This window comes from Haliotis asinina, chromosome 1, assembly GCF_037392515.1.
Source record: "Haliotis asinina isolate JCU_RB_2024 chromosome 1, JCU_Hal_asi_v2, whole genome shotgun sequence".
Lineage (NCBI taxonomy): Eukaryota > Metazoa > Mollusca > Gastropoda > Lepetellida > Haliotidae > Haliotis > Haliotis asinina.
The window spans coordinates 50,255,985-50,277,742 of record NC_090280.1 but is presented as its reverse complement, the minus strand read 5'-3'; the positions used below and the strand labels follow the sequence as shown (position 1 = coordinate 50,277,742).

Sequence of the window (21,758 nt, the reverse complement as noted above, 5' to 3'; positions counted from 1 at the left end):
GTCCAGCGTTGATGTGTGTGATCTATGGTACGTGTGTTCAGCGTTGATGTGTGTGATCTATGGTACGTGTGTTCAGCGTTGATGTGTGTGATCTAAGTTATGTTTGTCCAGCGTTGATGTGTGTGATCTATGGTACGTGTGTTCAGCGTTGATGTGTGTGATCTAAGTTATGTTTGTCCAGCGTTGATGTGTGTGATCTATGGTACGTGTGTCCAGCGTTGATGTGTGTGATCTAAGTAAGGTTTGTCCAGCGTTGATGTGGGTGATCTATGGTACGTGTGCTCAGCGTTGATGTGTGTGATCTAAGTTATGTTTGTCCAGCGTTGATGTGTGTGATCTATGGTACGTGTGCCCAGCGTTGATGTGTGTGATCTATGGTACGTGTGTTCAGCGTTGATGTGTGTGATCCATGGTACGTGTGTTCAGCGTTGATGTGTGTGATCTAAGTTATGTTTGTCCAGCGTTGATGTGTGTGATCTATGGTACGTGTGTTCAGCGTTGATGTGTGTGATCTATGGTACGTGTGTTCAGCGTTGATGTGTGTGATCTAAGTTATGTTTGTCCAGCGTTGATGTGTGTGATCTATGGTACGTGTGTCCAGCGTTGATGTGTGTGATCAAAGTAAGGTTTGTCCAGCGTTGATGTGGGTGATCTATGGTACGTGTGCTCAGCGTTGATGTGTGTGATCTAAGTTATGTTTATCCAGCGTTGATGTGTGTGATCTATGGTACGTGTGTTCAGCGTTGATGTGTGTGATCTATGGTACGTGTGTTCAGCTTTGATGTGTGTGATCCATGGCACGTGTGTTCAGCGTTGATGTGTGTGATCTAAGTTATGTTTGTCCAGCGTTGATGTGTGTGATCTATGGTACGTGTGTTCAGCGTTGATGTGTGTGATCTAAGTTATGTTTGTCCAGCGTTGATGTGTGTGATCTATGGTACGTGTGTTCAGCGTTGATGTGTGTGATCTAAGTTATGTTAGTCCAGCGTTGATGTGTGTGATCTATGGTACGTGTGTCCAGCGTTGATGTGTGTGATCTAAGTAAGGTTTGTCCAGCGTTGATGTGGGTGATCTATGGTACGTTTGCTCAGCGTTGATGTGTGTGATCTAAGTTATGTTTGTCCAGCGTTGATGTGTGTGATCTATGGTACGTGTGTTCAGCGTTGATGTGTGTGATCTAGGTACGTGTGCTCAGCGTTGATGTGTGTGATCTAAGTTATGTTTGTCCAGCGTTGATGTGTGTGATCTATGGTACGTGTGTTCAGCGTTGATGTGTGTGATCTTTCGTACGTGTGTTCAGCGTTGATGTGTGTGATCTAAGTTATGTTTGTCCAGCGTTGATGTGGGTGATCTATGGTACGTGTGCTCAGCGTTGATGTGTGTGATCTAAGTTATGTTTGTCCAGCGTTGATGTGTGTGATCTATGGTACGTGTGTTGAGCGTTGATGTGTGTGATCTATGGTACGTGTGTTGAGCGTTGATGTGTGTGATCTATGGTACGTGTGTTCAGCGTTGATGTGTGTGATCTAAGTTATGTTTGTCCAGCGTTGATGTGTGTGATCTATGGTACGTGTGTCCAGCGTTGATGTGTGTGATCTATGGTACGTGTGTTCAGCGTTGATGTGTGTGATCTAAGTTATGTTTGTCCAGCGTTGATGTGTGTGATCTATGGTACGTGTGTTCAGCGTTGATGTGTGTGATCTAAGTTATGTTTGTCCAGCGTTGATGTGTGTGATCTATGGTACGTGTGTCCAGCGTTGATGTGTGTGATCTAAGTAAGGTTTGTCCAGCGTTGATGTGGGTGATCTATGGTACGTGTGCTCAGCGTTGATGTGTGTGATCTAAGTTATGTTTGTCCAGCGTTGATGTGTGTGATCTATGGTACGTGTGCCCAGCGTTGATGTGTGTGATCTATGGTACGTGTGTTCAGCGTTGATGTGTGTGATCCATGGTACGTGTGTTCAGCGTTGATGTGTGTGATCTAAGTTATGTTTGTCCAGCGTTGATGTGTGTGATCTATGGTACGTGTGTTCAGCGTTGATGTGTGTGATCTATGGTACGTGTGTTCAGCGTTGATGTGTGTGATCTAAGTTATGTTTGTCCAGCGTTGATGTGTGTGATCTATGGTACGTGTGTCCAGCGTTGATGTGTGTGATCAAAGTAAGGTTTGTCCAGCGTTGATGTGGGTGATCTATGGTACGTGTGCTCAGCGTTGATGTGTGTGATCTAAGTTATGTTTATCCAGCGTTGATGTGTGTGATCTATGGTACGTGTGTTCAGCGTTGATGTGTGTGATCTATGGTACGTGTGTTGAGCGTTGATGTGTGTGATCCATGGTGCGTGTGTTCAGCGTTGATGTGTGTGATCTAAGTTATGTTTGTCCAGCGTTGATGTGTGTGATCTATGGTACGTGTGTTCAGCGTTGATGTGTGTGATCTAAGTTATGTTTGTCCAGCGTTGATGTGTGTCATCTATGGTACGTGTGTTCAGCGTTGATGTTTGTGATCTAAGTTATGTTTGTCCAGCGTTGATGTGTGTGATCTATGGTACGTGTGTCCAGCGTTGATGTGTGTGATCTAAGTAAGGTTTGTCCAGCGTTGATGTGGGTGATCTATGGTACGTTTGCTCAGCGTTGATGTGTGTGATCTAAGTTATGTTTGTCCAGCGTTGATGTGTGTGATCTATGGTACGTGTGTTCAGCGTTGATGTGTGTGATCTAGGTACGTGTGCTCAGCGTTGATGTGTGTGATCTAAGGTATGTTTGTCCAGCGTTGATGTGTGTGATCTATGGTACGTGTGTTCAGCGTTGATGTGTGTGATCTATGGTACGTGTGTTCAGCGTTGATGTGTGTGATCTAAGTTATGTTTGTCCAGCGTTGATGTGTGTGATCTATGGTACGTGTGTTCAGCGTTGATGTGTGTGATCTAAGGTATGTTTGTACGGCGTTGATGTGTGTGATCTATGGTACGTGTGTTCAGCGTTGATGTGTGTGATCTAAGTTATGTTTGTCCAGCGTTGATGTGTGTGATCTATGGTACGTGTGTTCAGCGTTGATGTGTGTGATCTGAGTTATGTTTGTCCAGCGTTGATGTGTGTGATCTATGGTACGTGTGTTCAGCGTTGATGTGTGTGATCTATGGTACGTGTGTTCAGCGTTGATGTGTGTGATCAAAGTTATGTTTGTGCAGCGTTGATGTGTGTGATCTATGGTACGTGTGTTCAGCGTTGATGTGTGTGATCTGAGTTATGTTTGTCCAGCGTTGATGTGTGTGATCTATGGTACGTGTGTTCAGCGTTGATGTGTGTGATCTAAGTAAGGTTTGTCCAGCGTTGATGTGGGTGATCTATGGTACGTGTGTTCAGCGTTGATGTGTGTGATCTATGTTATGTTTGTCCAGCGTTGATGTGTGTTATCTATGGTACGTGTGTCCAGCGTTGATGTGTGTGATCTAAGTAAGGTTTGTCCAGCGTTGATGTGTGTGATCTATGGTACGTGTGTTAAGCGTTGATGTTTGTGATCTAAGTTATGTTTGTCCAGCGTTGATGCGTGTCATCTATGGTACGTGTGTTCAGCGTTGATGTGTGTGATCTATGGTACGTGTGTTCAGCGTTGATGTGTGTGATCTAAGTTATGTTTGTCCAGCGTTGATGTGTGTGATCTAAGTTATGTTTGTCCAGCGTTGATGTGTGTGATCTATGGTACGTGTGTCCAGCGTTGATGTGTGTGATCTAAGTAAGGTTTGTCCAGCGTTGATGTGTGTGATCTATGGTACGTGTGCTCAGCGTTGATGTGTGTGATCTAAGTTATGTTTGTCCAGCGTTGATGTGTGTGATCTATGGTACGTGTGTTCAGCGTTGATGTGTGTGATCTATGGTACGTGTGTTCAGCGTTGATGTGTGTGATCTATGGTACGTGTGCCCAGCGTTGATGTGTGTGATCTAAGTTATGTTTGTCCAGCGTTGATGTGTGTGATCTATGGTACGTGTGCCCAGCGTTGATGTGTGTGATCTATGGTACGTGTGCCCAGCGTTGATGTGTGTGATCTATGGTACGTGTGCCCAGCGTTGATGTGTGTGATCTATGGTACGTGTGTCCAGCGTTGATGTGTGTGATCTATGGTACGTGTGCCCAGCGTTGATGTGTGTGATCTATGGTACGTGTGTCCAGCGTTGATGTGTGTGATCTATGGTACGTGTGCCCAGCGTTGATGTGTGTGATCTATGGTACGTGTGCTCAGCGTTGATGTGTGTGATCTATGGTACGTGTGTTCAGCGTTGATGTGTGTGATCTAAGTTATGTCTGTCCAGCGTTGATGTGTGTGATCTATGGTACGTGTGCCCAGCGTTGATGTGTGTGATCTATGGTACGTGTGTTCAGCGTTGATGTGTGTGATCTAAGTTATGTTTGTCCAGCGTTGATGTGTGTGGTCTATGGTACGTGTGTCCAGCGTTGATGTGTGTGATCTAAGTAAGGTTTGTCCAGCGTTGATGTGGGTGATCTATGGTACGTGTGTTCAGCGTTGATGTGTGTGATCTAAGTTATGTTTGTCCAGCGTTGATGTGTGTGATCTATGGTACGTGTGTTGAGCGTTGATGTGTGTGATCTATGGTACGTGTGTTGAGCGTTGATGTGTGTGATCTATGGTACGTGTGTTCAGCGTTGATGTGTGTGATCTAAGTTATGTTTGTCCAGCGTTGATGTGTGTGATCTATGGTACGTGTGTCCAGCGTTGATGTGTGTGATCTATGGTACGTGTGTTCAGCGTTGATGTGTGTGATCTAAGTTATGTTTGTCCAACGTTGATGTGTGTGATCTATGGTACGTGTGTTCAGCGTTGATGTGGGTGATCTAAGTTATGTTTGTCCAGCGTTGATGTGTGTGATCTATGGTACGTGTGTCCAGCGTTGATGTGTGTGATCTAAGTAAGGTTTGTCCAGCGTTGATGTGTGTGATCTATGGTACGTGTGCTCAGCGTTGATGTGTGTGATCTAAGTTATGTTTGTCCAGCGTTGATGTGTGTGATCTATGGTACGTGTGCCCAGCGTTGATGTGTGTGATCTATGGTACGTGTGTTCAGCGTTGATGTGTGTGATCCATGGTACGTGTGTTCAGCGTTGATGTGTGTGATCTAAGTTATGTTTGTCCAGCGTTGATGTGTGTGATCTATGGTACGTGTGTTCAGCGTTGATGTGTGTGATCCATGGTACGTGCGTTCAGCGTTGATGTGTGTGATCTAAGTTATGTTTGTCCAGCGTTGATGTGTGTGATCTATGGTACGTGTGTCCAGCGTTGATGTGTGTGATCAAAGTAAGGTTTGTCCAGCGTTGATGTGGGTGATCTATGGTACGTGTGCTCAGCGTTGATGTGTGTGATCTAAGTTATGTTTATCCAGCGTTGATGTGTGTGATCTATGGTACGTGTGTTCAGCGTTGATGTGTGTGATCTATGGTACGTGTGTTCAGCGTTGATGTGTGTGATCCATGGTACGTGTGTTCAGCGTTGATGTGTGTGATCTAAGTTATGTTTGTCCAGCGTTGATGTGTGTGATCTATGGTACGTGTGTTCAGCGTTGATGTGTGTGATCTAAGTTATGTTTGTCCAGCGTTGATGTGTGTCATCTATGGTACGTGTGTTCAGCGTTGATGTTTGTGATCTAAGTTATGTTTGTCCAGCGTTGATGTGTGTGATCTATGGTACGTGTGTCCAGCGTTGATGTGTGTGATCTAAGTAAGGTTTGTCCAGCGTTGATGTGGGTGATCTATGGTACGTTTGCTCAGCGTTGATGTGTGTGATCTAAGTTATGTTTGTCCAGCGTTGATGTGTGTGATCTATGGTACGTGTGTTCAGCGTTGATGTGTGTGATCTAGGTACGTGTGCTCAGCGTTGATGTGTGTGATCTAAGTTATGTTTGTCCAGCGTTGATGTGTGTGATCTATGGTACGTGTGTTCAGCGTTGATGTGTGTGATCTATGGTACGTGTGTTCAGCGTTGATGTGTGTGATCTAAGTTATATTTGTCCAGCGTTGATGTGTGTGATCTATGGTACGTGTGTTCAGCGTTGATGTGTGTGATCTAAGGTATGTTTGTCCAGCGTTGATGTGTGTGATCTATGGTACGTGTGTTCAGCGTTGATGTGTGTGATCTAAGTTATGTTTGTCCAGCGTTGATGTGTGTGATCTATGGTACGTGTGTTCAGCGTTGATGTGTGTGATCTGAGTTATGTTTGTCCAGCGTTGATGTGTGTGATCTATGGTACGTGTGTTCAGCGTTGATGTGTGTGATCTATGGTACGTGTGTTCAGCGTTGATGTGTGTGATCAAAGTTATGTTTGTGCAGCGTTGATGTGTGTGATCTATGGTACGTGTGTTCAGCGTTGATGTGTGTGATCTAAGTTATGTTTGTCCAGCGTTGATGTGTGTGATCTATGGTACGTGTGTTCAGCGTTGATGTGTGTGATCTAAGTAAGGTTTGTCCAGCGTTGATGTGGGTGATCTATGGTACGTGTGTTCAGCGTTGATGTGTGTGATCTATGTTATGTTTGTCCAGCGTTGATGTGTGTTATCTATGGTACGTGTGTCCAGCGTTGATGTGTGTGATCTAAGTAAGGTTTGTCCAGCGTTGATGTGTGTGATCTATGGTACGTGTGTTCAGCGTTGATGTTTGTGATCTAAGTTATGTTTGTCCAGCGTTGATGTGTGTCATCTATGGTACGTGTGTTCAGCGTTGATGTGTGTGATCTATGGTACGTGTGTTCAGCGTTGATGTGTGTGATCTAAGTTATGTTTGTCCAGCGTTGATGTGTGTGATCTAAGTTATGTTTGTCCAGCGTTGATGTGTGTGATCTATGGTACGTGTGTCCAGCGTTGATGTGTGTGATCAAAGTAAGGTTTGTCCAGCGTTGATGTGTGTGATCTATGGTACGTGTGCTCAGCGTTGATGTGTGTGATCTAAGTTATGTTTGTCCAGCGTTGATGTGTGTGATCTATGGTACGTGTGTTCAGCGTTGATGTGTGTGATCTATGGTACGTGTGTTGAGCGTTGATGTGGGTGATCTATGGTACGTGTGTTCAGCGTTGATGTGTGTGATCTAAGTTATGTTTGTCCAGCGTTGATGTGTGTGATCTATGGTACGTGTGTCCAGCGTTGATGTGTGTGATCTATGGTACGTGTGTTCAGCGTTGATGTGTGTGATCTAAGTTATGTTTGTCCAGCGTTGATGTGTGTGATCTATGGTACGTGTGTTCAGCGTTGATGTGTGTGATCTAAGTTATGTTTGTCCAGCGTTGATGTGTGTGATCTATGGTACGTGTGTCCAGCGTTGATGTGTGTGATCTAAGTAAGGTTTGTCCAGCGTTGATGTGTGTGATCTATGGTACGTGTGCTCAGCGTTGATGTGTGTGATCTAAGTTATGTTTGTCCAGCGTTGATGTGTGTGATCTATGGTACGTGTGTTCAGCGTTGATGTGTGTGATCTAAGTTATGTTTGTCCAGCGTTGATGTGTGTGATCTATGGTACGTGTGTTCAGCGTTGATGTGTGTGATCTAAGGTATGTTTGTCCAGCGTTGATGTGTGTGATCTATGGTACGTGTGTTCAGCGTTGATGTGTGTGATCTAAGTTATGTTTGTCCAGCGTTGATGTGTGTGATCTATGGTACGTGTGTTCAGCGTTGATGTGTGTGATCTGAGTTATGTTTGTCCAGCGTTGATGTGTGTGATCTATGGTACGTGTGTTCAGCGTTGATGTGTGTGATCTATGGTACGTGTGTTCAGCGTTGATGTGTGTGATCAAAGTTATGTTTGTGCAGCGTTGATGTGTGTGATCTATGGTACGTGTGTTCAGCGTTGATGTGTGTGATCTAAGTTATGTTTGTCCAGCGTTGATGTGTGTGATCTATGGTACGTGTGTTCAGCGTTGATGTGTGTGATCTAAGTAAGGTTTGTCCAGCGTTGATGTGGGTGATCTATGGTACGTGTGTTCAGCGTTGATGTGTGTGATCTATGTTATGTTTGTCCAGCGTTGATGTGTGTTATCTATGGTACGTGTGTCCAGCGTTGATGTGTGTGATCTAAGTAAGGTTTGTCCAGCGTTGATGTGTGTGATCTATGGTACGTGTGTTCAGCGTTGATGTTTGTGATCTAAGTTATGTTTGTCCAGCGTTGATGTGTGTCATCTATGGTACGTGTGTTCAGCGTTGATGTGTGTGATCTATGGTACGTGTGTTCAGCGTTGATGTGTGTGATCTAAGTTATGTTTGTCCAGCGTTGATGTGTGTGATCTAAGTTATGTTTGTCCAGCGTTGATGTGTGTGATCTATGGTACGTGTGTCCAGCGTTGATGTGTGTGATCAAAGTAAGGTTTGTCCAGCGTTGATGTGTGTGATCTATGGTACGTGTGCTCAGCGTTGATGTGTGTGATCTAAGTTATGTTTGTCCAGCGTTGATGTGTGTGATCTATGGTACGTGTGTTCAGCGTTGATGTGTGTGATCTATGGTACGTGTGTTGAGCGTTGATGTGTGTGATCTATGGTACGTGTGTTCAGCGTTGATGTGTGTGATCTAAGTTATGTTTGTCCAGCGTTGATGTGTGTGATCTATGGTACGTGTGTCCAGCGTTGATGTGTGTGATCTATGGTACGTGTGTTCAGCGTTGATGTGTGTGATCTAAGTTATGTTTGTCCAGCGTTGATGTGTGTGATCTATGGTACGTGTGTTCAGCGTTGATGTGTGTGATCTAAGTTATGTTTGTCCAGCGTTGATGTGTGTGATCTATGGTACGTGTGTCCAGCGTTGATGTGTGTGATCTAAGTAAGGTTTGTCCAGCGTTGATGTGGGTGATCTATGGTACGTGTGCTCAGCGTTGATGTGTGTGATCTAAGTTATGTTTATCCAGCGTTGATGTGTGTGATCTATGGTACGTGTGTTCAGCGTTGATGTGTGTGATCTAAGTTATGTTTGTCCAGCGTTGATGTGTGTGATCTATGGTACGTGTGTTCAGCGTTGATGTGTGTGATCTAAGTTATGTTTGTCCAGCGTTGATGTGTGTGATCTATGGTACGTGTGCCCAGCGTTGATGTGTGTGATCTATGGTACGTGTGTTCAGCGTTGATGTGTGTGATCCATGGTACGTGTGTTCAGCGTTGATGTGTGTGATCTAAGTTATGTTTGTCCAGCGTTGATGTGTGTGATCTATGGTACGTGTGTTCAGCGTTGATGTGTGTGATCTATGGTACGTGTGTTCAGCGTTGATGTGTGTGATCTAAGTTATGTTTGTCCAGCGTTGATGTGTGTGATCTATGGTACGTGTGTCCAGCGTTGATGTGTGTGATCAAAGTAAGGTTTGTCCAGCGTTGATGTGGGTGATCTATGGTACGTGTGCTCAGCGTTGATGTGTGTGATCTAAGTTATGTTTATCCAGCGTTGATGTGTGTGATCTATGGTACGTGTGTTCAGCGTTGATGTGTGTGATCTATGGTACGTGTGTTCAGCGTTGATGTGTGTGATCCATGGTACGTGTGTTCAGCGTTGATGTGTGTGATCTAAGTTATGTTTGTCCAGCGTTGATGTGTGTGATCTATGGTACGTGTGTTCAGCGTTGATGTGTGTGATCTAAGTTATGTTTGTCCAGCGTTGATGTGTGTCATCTATGGTACGTGTGTTCAGCGTTGATGTTTGTGATCTAAGTTATGTTTGTCCAGCGTTGATGTGTGTGATCTATGGTACGTGTGTTCAGCGTTGATGTGTGTGATCTAAGTTATGTTTGTCCAGCGTTGATGTGTGTCATCTATGGTACGTGTGTTCAGCGTTGATGTGTGTGATCTAAGTTATGTTTGTCCAGCGTTGATGTGTGTGATCTATGGTACGTGTGTCCAGCGTTGATGTGTGTGATCAAAGTAAGGTTTGTCCAGCGTTGATGTGGGTGATCTATGGTACGTGTGCTCAGCGTTGATGTGTGTGATCTAAGTTATGTTTATCCAGCGTTGATGTGTGTGATCTATGGTACGTGTGTTCAGCGTTGATGTGTGTGATCTATGGTACGTGTGTTCAGCGTTGATGTGTGTGATCCATGGTACGTGTGTTCAGCGTTGATGTGTGTGATCTAAGTTATGTTTGTCCAGCGTTGATGTGTGTGATCTATGGTACGTGTGTTCAGCGTTGATGTGTGTGATCTAAGTTATGTTTGTCCAGCGTTGATGTGTGTCATCTATGGTACGTGTGTTCAGCGTTGATGTTTGTGATCTAAGTTATGTTTGTCCAGCGTTGATGTGTGTGATCTATGGTACGTGTGTCCAGCGTTGATGTGTGTGATCTAAGTAAGGTTTGTCCAGCGTTGATGTGGGTGATGTATGGTACGTTTGCTCAGCGTTGATGTGTGTGATCTAAGTTATGTTTGTCCAGCGTTGATGTGTGTGATCTATGGTACGTGTGTTCAGCGTCCATGTGTGTGATCTAGGTACGTGTGCTCAGCGTTGATGTGTGTGATCTAAGTTATGTTTGTCCAGCGTTGATGTGTGTGATCTATGGTACGTGTGTTCAGCGTTGATGTGTGTGATCTATGGTACGTGTGTTCAGCGTTGATGTGTGTGATCTAAGTTATGTTTGTCCAGCGTTGATGTGTGTGATCTATGGTACGTGTGTTCAGCGTTGATGTGTGTGATCTAAGGTATGTTTGTCCAGCGTTGATGTGTGTGATCTATGGTACGTGTGTTCAGCGTTGATGTGTGTGATCTAAGTTATGTTTGTCCAGCGTTGATGTGTGTGATCTATGGTACGTGTGTTCAGCGTTGATGTGTGTGATCTGAGTTATGTTTGTCCAGCGTTGATGTGTGTGATCTATGGTACGTGTGTTCAGCGTTGATGTGTGTGATCTATGGTACGTGTGTTCAGCGTTGATGTGTGTGATCAAAGTTATGTTTGTGCAGCGTTGATGTGTGTGATCTATGGTACGTGTGTTCAGCGTTGATGTGTGTGATCTAAGTTATGTTTGTCCAGCGTTGATGTGTGTGATCTATGGTACGTGTGTTCAGCGTTGATGTGTGTGATCTAAGTAAGGTTTGTCCAGCGTTGATGTGGGTGATCTATGGTACGTGTGTTCAGCGTTGATGTGTGTGATCTATGTTATGTTTGTCCAGCGTTGATGTGTGTTATCTATGGTACGTGTGTCCAGCGTTGATGTGTGTGATCTAAGTAAGGTTTGTCCAGCGTTGATGTGTGTGATCTATGGTACGTGTGTTCAGCGTTGATGTTTGTGATCTAAGTTATGTTTGTCCAGCGTTGATGTGTGTCATCTATGGTACGTGTGTTCAGCGTTGATGTGTGTGATCTATGGTACGTGTGTTCAGCGTTGATGTGTGTGATCTAAGTTATGTTTGTCCAGCGTTGATGTGTGTGATCTAAGTTATGTTTGTCCAGCGTTGATGTGTGTGATCTATGGTACGTGTGTCCAGCGTTGATGTGTGTGATCTAAGTAAGGTTTGTCCAGCGTTGATGTGTGTGATCTATGGTACGTGTGCTCAGCGTTGATGTGTGTGATCTAAGTTATGTTTGTCCAGCGTTGATGTGTGTGATCTATGGTACGTGTGTTCAGCGTTGATGTGTGTGATCTATGGTACGTGTGCCCAGCGTTGATGTGTGTGATCTATGGTACGTGTGCTCAGCGTTGATGTGTGTGATCTAAGTAAGGTTTGTCCAGCGTTGATGTGTGTGATCTATGGTGCGTGTGCCCAGCGTTGATGTGTGTGATCTAAGTTATGTTTGTCCAGCGTTGATGTGTGTGATCTATGGTACGTGTGCTCAGCGTCGATGTGTGTGATCTATGGTACGTGTGCTCAGCGTTGATGTGTGTGATCTAAGTTATGTTTGTCCAGCGTTGATGTGTGTGATCTATGGTACGTGTGTTCAGCGTTGATGTGTGTGATCTATGGTACGTGTGTTCAGCGTTGATGTGTGTGATCTAAGTTATGTTTGTCCAGCGTTGATGTGGGTGATCTATGGTACGTGTGTTCAGCGTTGATGTGTGTGATCTATGGTACGTGTGCCCAGCGTTGATGTGTGTGATCTAAGTTTTGTTTTTTCCAGCGTTGATGTGTGTGATCTATGGTACGTGTGCTCAGCGTTGATGTGTGTGATCTATGGTACGTGTGCCCAGCGTTGATGTGTGTGATCTATGGTACGTGTGTTCAGCGTTGATGTGTGTGATCTAAGTTATGTTTGTCAAGCGTTGATGTGTGTGATCTATGGTACGTGTGTTCAGCGTTGATGTGTGTGATCTAAGTTATGTTTGTCCAGCGTTGATGTGTGTGATCTATGGTACGTGTGTTCAGCGTTGATGTGTGTGATCTATGGTACGTGTGTTCAGCGTTGATGTGTGTGATCTAAGTTATGTTTGTCCAGCGTTGATGTGGGTGATCTATGGTACGTGTGTTCAGCGTTGATGTGTGTGATCTATGGTACGTGTGCCCAGCGTTGATGTGTGTGATCTAAGTTATGTTTTTTCCAGCGTTGATGTGTGTGATCTATGGTACGTGTGCTCAGCGTTGATGTGTGTGATCTATGGTACGTGTGCTCAGCGTTGATGTGTGTGATCTATGGTACGTGTGTTCAGCGTTGATGTGTGTGATCTATGGTACGTGTGCCCAGCGTTGATGTGTGTGATCTATGGTACGTGTGTTCAGCGTTGATGTGTGTGATCTAAGTTATGTTTGTCCAGCGTTGATGTGTGTGATCTATGGTACGTGTGTTCAGCGTTGATGTGTGTGATCTATGGTACGTGTGCTCAGCGTTGATGTGTGTGATCTAAGTTATGTTTGTCCAGCGTTGATGTGTGTGATCTATGGTACGTGTGCTCAGCGTTGATGTGTGTGATCTATGGTACGTGTGTTCAGCGTTGATGTGTGTGATCTATGGTACGTGTGTTCAGCGTTGATGTGTGTGATCTAAGTTATGTTTGTCCAGCGTTGATGTGGGTGATCTATGGTACGTGTGTTCAGCGTTGATGTGTGTGATCTATGGTACGTGTGCCCAGCGTTGATGTGTGTGATCTAAGTTATGTTTTTTCCAGCGTTGATGTGTGTGATCTATGGTACGTGTGCTCAGCGTTGATGTGTGTGATCTATGGTACGTGTGCTCAGCGTTGATGTGTGTGATCTATGGTACGTGTGTTCAGCGTTGATGTGTGTGATCTAAGTTATGTTTGTCAAGCGTTGATGTGTGTGATCTATGGTACGTGTGTTCAGCGTTGATGTGTGTGATCTAAGTTATGTTTGTCCAGCGTTGATGTGTGTGATCTATGGTACGTGTGTTCAGCGTTGATGTGTGTGATCTATGGTACGTGTGTTCAGCGTTGATGTGTGTGATCTAAGTTATGTTTGTCCAGCGTTGATGTGGGTGATCTATGGTACGTGTGTTCAGCGTTGATGTGTGTGATCTATGGTACGTGTGCCCAGCGTTGATGTGTGTGATCTAAGTTATGTTTTTTCCAGCGTTGATGTGTGTGATCTATGGTACGTGTGCTCAGCGTTGATGTGTGTGATCTATGGTACGTGTGCTCAGCGTTGATGTGTGTGATCCATGGTCCGTGTGTTCAGCGTTGATGTGTGTGATCTAAGTTATGTTTGTCAAGCGTTGATGTGTGTGATCTATGGTACGTGTGTTCAGCGTTGATGTGTGTGATCTAAGTTATGTTTGTCCAGCGTTGATGTGTGTGATCTATGGTACGTGTGTTCAGCGTTGATGTGTGTGATCTATGGTACGTGTGCTCAGCGTTGATGTGTGTGATCTAAGTTATGTTTGTCCAGCGTTGATGTGTGTGATCTATGGTACGTGTGCTCAGCGTTGATGTGTGTGATCTATGGTACGTGTGTTCAGCGTTGATGTGTGTGATCTATGGTACGTGTGCCCAGCGTTGATGTGTGTGATCTATGGTACGTGTGCTCAGCGTTGATGTGTGTGATCTAAGTTATGTTTGTCCAGCGTTGATGTGTGTGATCTATGGTACGTGTGCTCAGCGTTGATGTGTGTGATCTATGGTACGTGTGCTCAGCGTTGATGTGTGTGATCTATGGTACGTGTGTTCAGCGTTGATGTGTGTGATCTAAGTTATGTTTGTCCAGCGTTGATGTGTGTGATCTATGGTACGTGTGCCCAGCGTTGATGTGTGTGATCTATGGTACGTGTGTTCAGCGTTGATGTGTGTGATCTATGGTACGTGTGCCCAGCGTTGATGTGTGTGATCTATGGTACGTGTGTTCAGCGTTGATGTGTGTGATCTAAGTTATGTTTGTCCAGCGTTGATGTGTGTGATCTATGGTACGTGTGTTCAGCGTTGATGTGTGTGATCTAAGTAAGGTTTGCACAGCGTTGAAATGTATGTGTGTGCTCTAAGGTATGTGTGTTCATCGTTGATGGTCCTTGATCTGTGATATGTTAATTCAATTTTCGTTTCAAAGGCACTTCTTTTGCAGACCCAGCTGACTATAAATTTCATTTAGATTGCATATTAACGCTTTCGTTAAAATAGGTAATAATCACCGTACGTGTGTTATATCAGCTATATACACATTTGGTGATCAGATAAGTGAATAACCGCTGCGAAAATGTCAAGTATATACAAAGTTTAACATTGATACCTGTCTCTCCAGGACAGAGACCTCGTCAAACATGTCACATTATTTAAACTTGACCATCATTGTCAGCAAAAATGACATCACACCTTTCGTACTCTATTTGCCAAAGGTCTATTTGCCACTTCGAGGCCGACCTTGTGAAGAATTGTTGCTTGATATCGGTCTCATATACGACTGACGGTACTCTGGTGGACATTGAAGTGATGTGCAAAGGCAGACTGAGACTCCCCTGCGTCCAGACGTCCAATGGCAATGTTTCGATCTAGAGTCTCGGCATATTCTTTAATTTGTTTAGCTAAGAAATGCTAAGGACCGTCTAGAAGCAGAATGGCCTTATATGGGCAATATCCCTGTTCACGATTCTTCATAGTGCCAATGACTTTTTCTCCATCAAACTTTCATGCAAGTTGACACTTTCGAATGTCAGCATGCATTAAACATATGCGTTTGTTTTCTTGGCAGAGTATACATTATGCTGTTAATGCACAAGCACATTACCCTATTGTCCTGTGTTTTATGAAATTAATCGCAGTTAATATCTATATCTACGTTATAGAATATCCGATAGTTCAAAATTTATGGCAAAAATTGGTAGCTTAGGGGCAATATTTCTCTCATATTACCAACAAGAAATCAATGTACACGTGTGTGATACACGGTGCATTAAATACACTGTCACCAAATATTATTGACATCGGTAATTAATATTTATACCTCTTCGAACTATCATCTAGAAATTGCGCCTGCAATTATGGACATAGAAAAGCAATGGTTTACTGTTACTTTGAGTTATGGGGATATGTTGACAAGCTCACATATTATGTGGTTTAGCAGATAACAGATGGACAGGGATGGTATGGGTTCTTGCCATTACTTTATTGCTTTATTTCAAGGTTTTTGGCATCATATTTTCGTGTTAAAGAGCCCTGTACAATTCAGCTCTCTACAGAAGAGAGATATCGATGTCATTCACGGAACGAATACAGTTTATACTGAGTGTGTGTCATTTTGTCTAGTGATAGATTTGTTGTCAGATTATGTTCATAGACAATGTGGTGAAGTGAGCAGGGAAAAAAAGTACATATGCCCTGTGTCGGTGTTGGTTCTGAGGGGGACGCCTAGACTCAAAATGAATGTATTGGTCAGTGTAGGGGGGTTTGCGGTAGACAGAGTTTGGATAGTGATGTCTGCAATGCAGCTGACCAGGAAGGGAAGATGTGAGTTGTTTACAGTTTCGATAGAAAACAAAATTCGGGGATACTGTTGGTTAAGGTGTTGGCGGAGGACAGGTGCGCCGTGATTTTCAGAGAGAATAACAAAGGTATCATCAACCTTCCTGAACTGGATGGTTTATCTCCCTCTTCAGATTCAAGCTAGCACATCCTGTAGTCAGCGATTATCTCCCTCTATACATTCAAGCTAGCACACCCTGTGGTCAGCGATTATCTCCCTCTATACATTCAAGCTAGCACATCCTGTAGTCAGCGATTATCTCCCTCTATACATTCAAGCTAGCACACCCTGTAGTCAGCGATTATCTCCCTCTATACATTCAAGCTAGCACACCCTGTAGTCAGCGATTATCTCCCTCTATACATTCAAGCTAGCACACCCTGTAGTCAGCGATTATCTCCCTCTATACATTCAAGCTAGCACATCCTGTAGTCAGCGATGATCTCCCTCTATACATTCAAGCTAGCACATCCTGTAGTCAGCGATTATCTCCCTCTATACATTCAAGCTAGCACACCCTGTAGTCAGCGATTATCTCCCTCTATACATTCAAGCTAGCACATCCTGTAGTCAGCGATTATCTCCCTCTATACATTCAAGCTAGCACACCCTGTAGTCAGCGATTATCTCCCTCTATACATTCAAGCTAGCACATCCTGTAGTCAGCGATGATCTCCCTCTATACATTCAAGCTAGCACATCCTGTAGTCAGCGATTATCTCCCTCTATACATTCAAGCTAGCACACCCTGTAGTCAGCGATTATCTCCCTCTATACATTCAAGCTAGCACACCCTGTAGTCAGCGATTATCGCCCTCTATACATTCAAGCTAGCACACCCTGTAGTCAGCGATTATCTCCCTCTATACATTCAAGCTAGCACATCCTGTAGTCAGCGATTATCTCCCTCTATACATTCAAGCTAGCACACCCTGTAGTCAGCGATTATCTCCCTCTATACATTCAAGCTAGCACATCCTGTAGTCAGCGATTGTCTCCCTCTATACATTCAAGCTAGCACATCCTGTAGTCAGCGATGATCTCCCTCTATACATTCAAGCTAGCACACCCTGTAGTCAGCGATTATCTCCCTCTATACATTCAAGCTAGCACATCCTGTAGTCAGCGATTATCTCCCTCTATACATTCAAGCTAGCACACCCTGTAGTCAGCGATTGTCTCCCTCTATACATTCAAGCTAGCACACCCTGTAGTCAGCGATTATCTCCCTCTATACATTCAAGCTAGCACACCCTGTAGTCAGCGATTATCTCCCTCTATACATTCAAGCTAGCACATCCTGTAGTCAGCGATTATCTCCCTCTATACATTCAAGCTAGCACACCCTGTAGTCAGCGATTATCGCCCTCTATACATTCAAGCTAGCACACCCTGTAGTCAGCGATTATCGCCCTCTATACATTCAAGCTAGCACACCCTGTAGTCAGCGATTATCTCCCTCTATACATTCAAGCTAGCACATCCTGTAGTCAGCGATTATCTCCCTCTATACATTCAAGCTAGCACACCCTGTAGTCAGCGATTATCTCCCTCTATACATTCAAGCTAGCACATCCTGTAGTCAGCGATTATCTCCCTCTATACATTCAAGCTAGCACACCCTGTAGTCAGCGATTATCTCCCTCTATACATTCAAGCTAGCACATCCTGTAGTCAGCGATTATCTCCCTCTATACATTCAAGCTAGCACACCCTGTAGTCAGCGATTGTCTCCCTCTATACATTCAAGCTAGCACACCCTGTAGTCAGCGATTATCTCCCTCTATACATTCAAGCTAGCACACCCTGTAGTCAGCGATTATCTCCCTCTATACATTCAAGCTAGCACATCCTGTAGTCAGCGATGATCTCCCTCTATACATTCAAGCTAGCACATCCTGTAGTCAGCGATTATCTCCCTCTATACATTCCACTCTATCCAACACGTCATTCTGATGGCGATAATCTCCCTCTATACATTCTTGTCCATCTCGCGCGCTCAATAATCTGCGATTATGTCCATCTCTTCCCCATGCGTTCTACTCCACCCAGCACGTCCTGTTATCAGCGATATCATCCTTATACAGTTTAGTCTAGCTTTAACGATGTAGAAATTTATGAAGCCTCGAATATATAGAATAGTACAAATTGTTTTGGCTGGGAAACGCGAAATGCAAGTGCATGGAGACTTAGAAATGTTATAGTTTGAAAATGAACGAATCGTGAGCCCAAGCGAACTGTTTGAGTGCCATATTCTAGAAGTTGAGCCTAATATGAATGGCAAGTCTTTCCTGGATGATCAACTTTATTTTACAATCGCGACGTTTTGGTATAGATTAGGTGACGTCATAAGTAGCTCAGCTGTTGAAGTTTAATCACCCACGGCTCTTTTGAACTTGGGTTCATTATTGACCATATATCTGGCTAACATTCGTCACATGTGCCTGTGCCATTAAGCACACTTTCCTGCCTGTGCCAACAATAACAATTGTACCATAAATGACAACATACAGCAATGAAAATATCGACTTGAAGTCTAACGTTGTTGATCACTGGAAACAATGGCGGCTGGTAGTATGGGCAAAGGTCAAGGTCGAATATCGTCACTCTCAATATTGACATCATCTGTGTTGTTCTATGACGTGTCTGTATTTGTAAAATGTGTGTCAGTGACCTCCGTCGTTTGGTGTTGGCAGTAAATGCTTCTAAACCGATGCCGCAGTTTTTGTATTCTTATTTTATTAAAAAATTCTCTTCATTTTAGCTATAATAACGGTAAAGCTATTTTTCAGGGCATTATCATTTGCAGGAGCCCTTGGTCTTTTCAACTGCCCTCCTTCGTCGGGCAGTTCATGAAAGACCTCGGCCTTCTGCAAATGATAATGCCATGAGAAATAGCTTTACCCTTATAATAGCACATCCTATACAGCAACCACCTCACTTTTCTGGACGTGCCAATAACTTCCTTGAGGAGAGATTAATCCAACCCACGTGAAGATGCTCCAGCTCCTGCTGACGACGTCGGCCACCCGCAATACAGAGCGCCTCGACTCAGGTGAGTACCAATTAATTGAATGGACTGTTGTCAACCTCAGTGACATGTACCTTATCAAGGTCAAAATCAGCGTACTGTCCAGAAGCTGGAAGTTCGTCCCCACCCAACCAACCACCACGATGACTTGATCGTCAACATCGAGAAGAACCTTAAACATCTGGCACCTGGCGGCAAGATCGACTTCCTCCGCCACCGGATTGCTGACATCCTAGCGAAGTCCAACTGTCCAAGTCAGAACGACCCAACATCTCAAGAACAGAAAAAGGTCATCACCGCAGAGATACCAGTATAGCCATAGTACCATTGACAAAGGCAAGACAATTGTGGTTCCCAACACTCCAAACTTTGAGTCCTTGGTTGACAACATCCTTCAAGACACCACCCCATCCCGCAAAGATCCCACCCAGAAATTTCAAAGACAGCGTAAGGCCCGCCTAAAGCAACTTAAGGACAACTAAAGATAAGGATAACCCACGACTCCATCGCAAGCCGACAGTTCCCTACAAACCCCATATGCACATGCCGCAGTGAGCATTCACAAAACCCCCTACAGGTAGACCTTTAGTTTGCTCAAGAGGTGCTGTGTACTACAATAATGCTCAACACCTACAATAATGCTCAAACATCCTGCCGCCCTAGGCAAAAGTGCAGAGCCTTACATCGCAGATTCAACCCAGTTTTGTGACGAACACAAATCTACCACAAAACCTGGTAATATACTAAGATATGATGTTCTTGATCTATTCCTCAGTGTACCTATTTACCAGTGTTCCTAGTTATCGTTTTATCTATTAACCAGTGTACCTATTTACAAATGTACTTATGTACCGGTGCACCCATTAACGAAAACCTTCACATCCTCTTGCATCGCATTCATAACCTTAAAAGCTTCACTGACTCTATCATCCAGCTGACCCTTGAACGTCCGAGCTAGAATACTGGGCCTTCAGTAACCCATACTTGTCGAGGCGACTAACGGGATCGGGTGGCCAGACACGCTGACTTGGTTGACACATGTCAACCCATTTTCACATGGTTCAAATTTGCGCTGATCAGTGATCTCTGGGTTGGTCTAGATTCGATTATTTACAAACCACAACCTTATACAGATGGAACATTGCTGAGTGCGGTGTAAATCTGACGTTACCCGGGTGATGACATCTCTCAGCAGATTCTCCTGTGCTATCTGAAATCTAAACTGACGAGCAAAAGAAAGTACACAGGTTTTGCTTCTTTCATTAAGATAAAAATAACAAAACCTTTTGATGAAATGGAAACTGTATGTTGAAGTACACTGCAACAGACGTGTTTTATCAGCAAAATGATATTGTAACAATAAACAGTGATGTAGTGGTGACCACTGCAGACTTTCGTGCAAAACGCGTTCAAATGCATTGGGTTGCATTTTGACAAAAGAAACATGATGGTTGGTTTTATACAATCAACGTTCTTCAATAAGTTTACCAGTTAGCATATTTGGGATTTCAGCTCCAATTGCACCTGTGAATTTTCTTTTGCCTGTGGATTTTATATGACCTCTTTCGAGCAACAACCACTCTGCACCTCACTAACCAACCAACCAACATCTAATTCAGGAAGGTTGATGATGCCTTTGTTATTCTCTGTCAAAATCACGACGCACTTGTCCTCCGCCAACACCTTAACCAACTGTTACGGTATCCCCGAATTTTGTTTTTTATCGAAACTGAAAACAACTCACATCTTCCTTTCCTGGTCGGTCTGGACAGCCGCATTGCAGACAACACTATCCAAACTCTGTCTACCGCAAACCCCCCTACACTGACCAATACATTCAATCTGAGTCTAGGCGTCCCCTTCAAAACCAATATCTACACAAAGATCACATCCTTAGTTTATCAAAGCAGAAAACAGACACTGACACTTACTTTATCATAGCTCACCACTCAAAATCACCCTTACAGTAACATGGAGTAAGCCCTGTCCTTGCTCATCCGGAAGTTGGTCGTACTGAACTACCATTTCCCCTATAGACAGTCGGTAGAGAGTAAGTCCAAACTTCGTAAGGGTTTGATATTACCAAGTATTAAATGTTCATGATATCGACTTGTCTTATAAGCTGAATGGTTATGGGTTATGACCCCTATGTCATATTTTCATGACACATCATATTTAATTGACATCTTTTAAAGCATTTCTTGATCCGTCTTTCGGTGCGAATCGGAAGAGCCGAGACATCGACCACTTTCGACGCCTTTACAACATATTCAGTTCCATTCCTTTCACGTATTGTGCAATTTTCGACTAAATGAGGTTAACGTAGCCACCGTATCAAGAATTTAGCTTCTGTCAAAACATATAAACTGAGATATTAGCAAAAACAACTTACGCGCCGATGGTAATATCTCACAAAGACAAAACTGAGGTGGGACCTTGGTTTGAATCATTCAACTGTGTAGTGTATGATATATTGTGGCCCGATGTTTCTCTTTTTCCATCTAAGCACACGTTTAAAGCAATGCCGCTGATACCTTGGCACTCTGTGCGCTGAAATATGTTCTTACATAAAAAAAATTCGCCTCGCCCATTTGTTATCCCCAACCATACTGGTATCACATTCATCGTGCTGTTATCTTACCTCGGCTTGTCTTGTTTTACCACCCTTATACGTGAATACGGTACAAGTATCTATACACCGCTGTTTTACACTGACGAAACTGATCATCGTAAAGACTAATTTTGCTTGGAAAGTTGGCATACGGTTATCTAATGGCTTGGAACGTGAGCATAAAGGTGAATGAAGGCTGTGGAACAACAACTGAAGATTATCTGATGACTTGAAGCGTGAACATAGAGGTGAATGAAGG

General features: G+C 43.8%; 1 protein-coding gene across 1 annotated transcript in view; it reads right to left on the bottom strand.

The window, feature by feature from the left end:
* LOC137292827 (elastase-1-like) overlaps positions 1-21,758 on the bottom strand; it is a 34,740-nt gene that overhangs the window by 12,230 nt on the left and 752 nt on the right. The gene's annotated exons all lie outside the window — the stretch shown is intronic.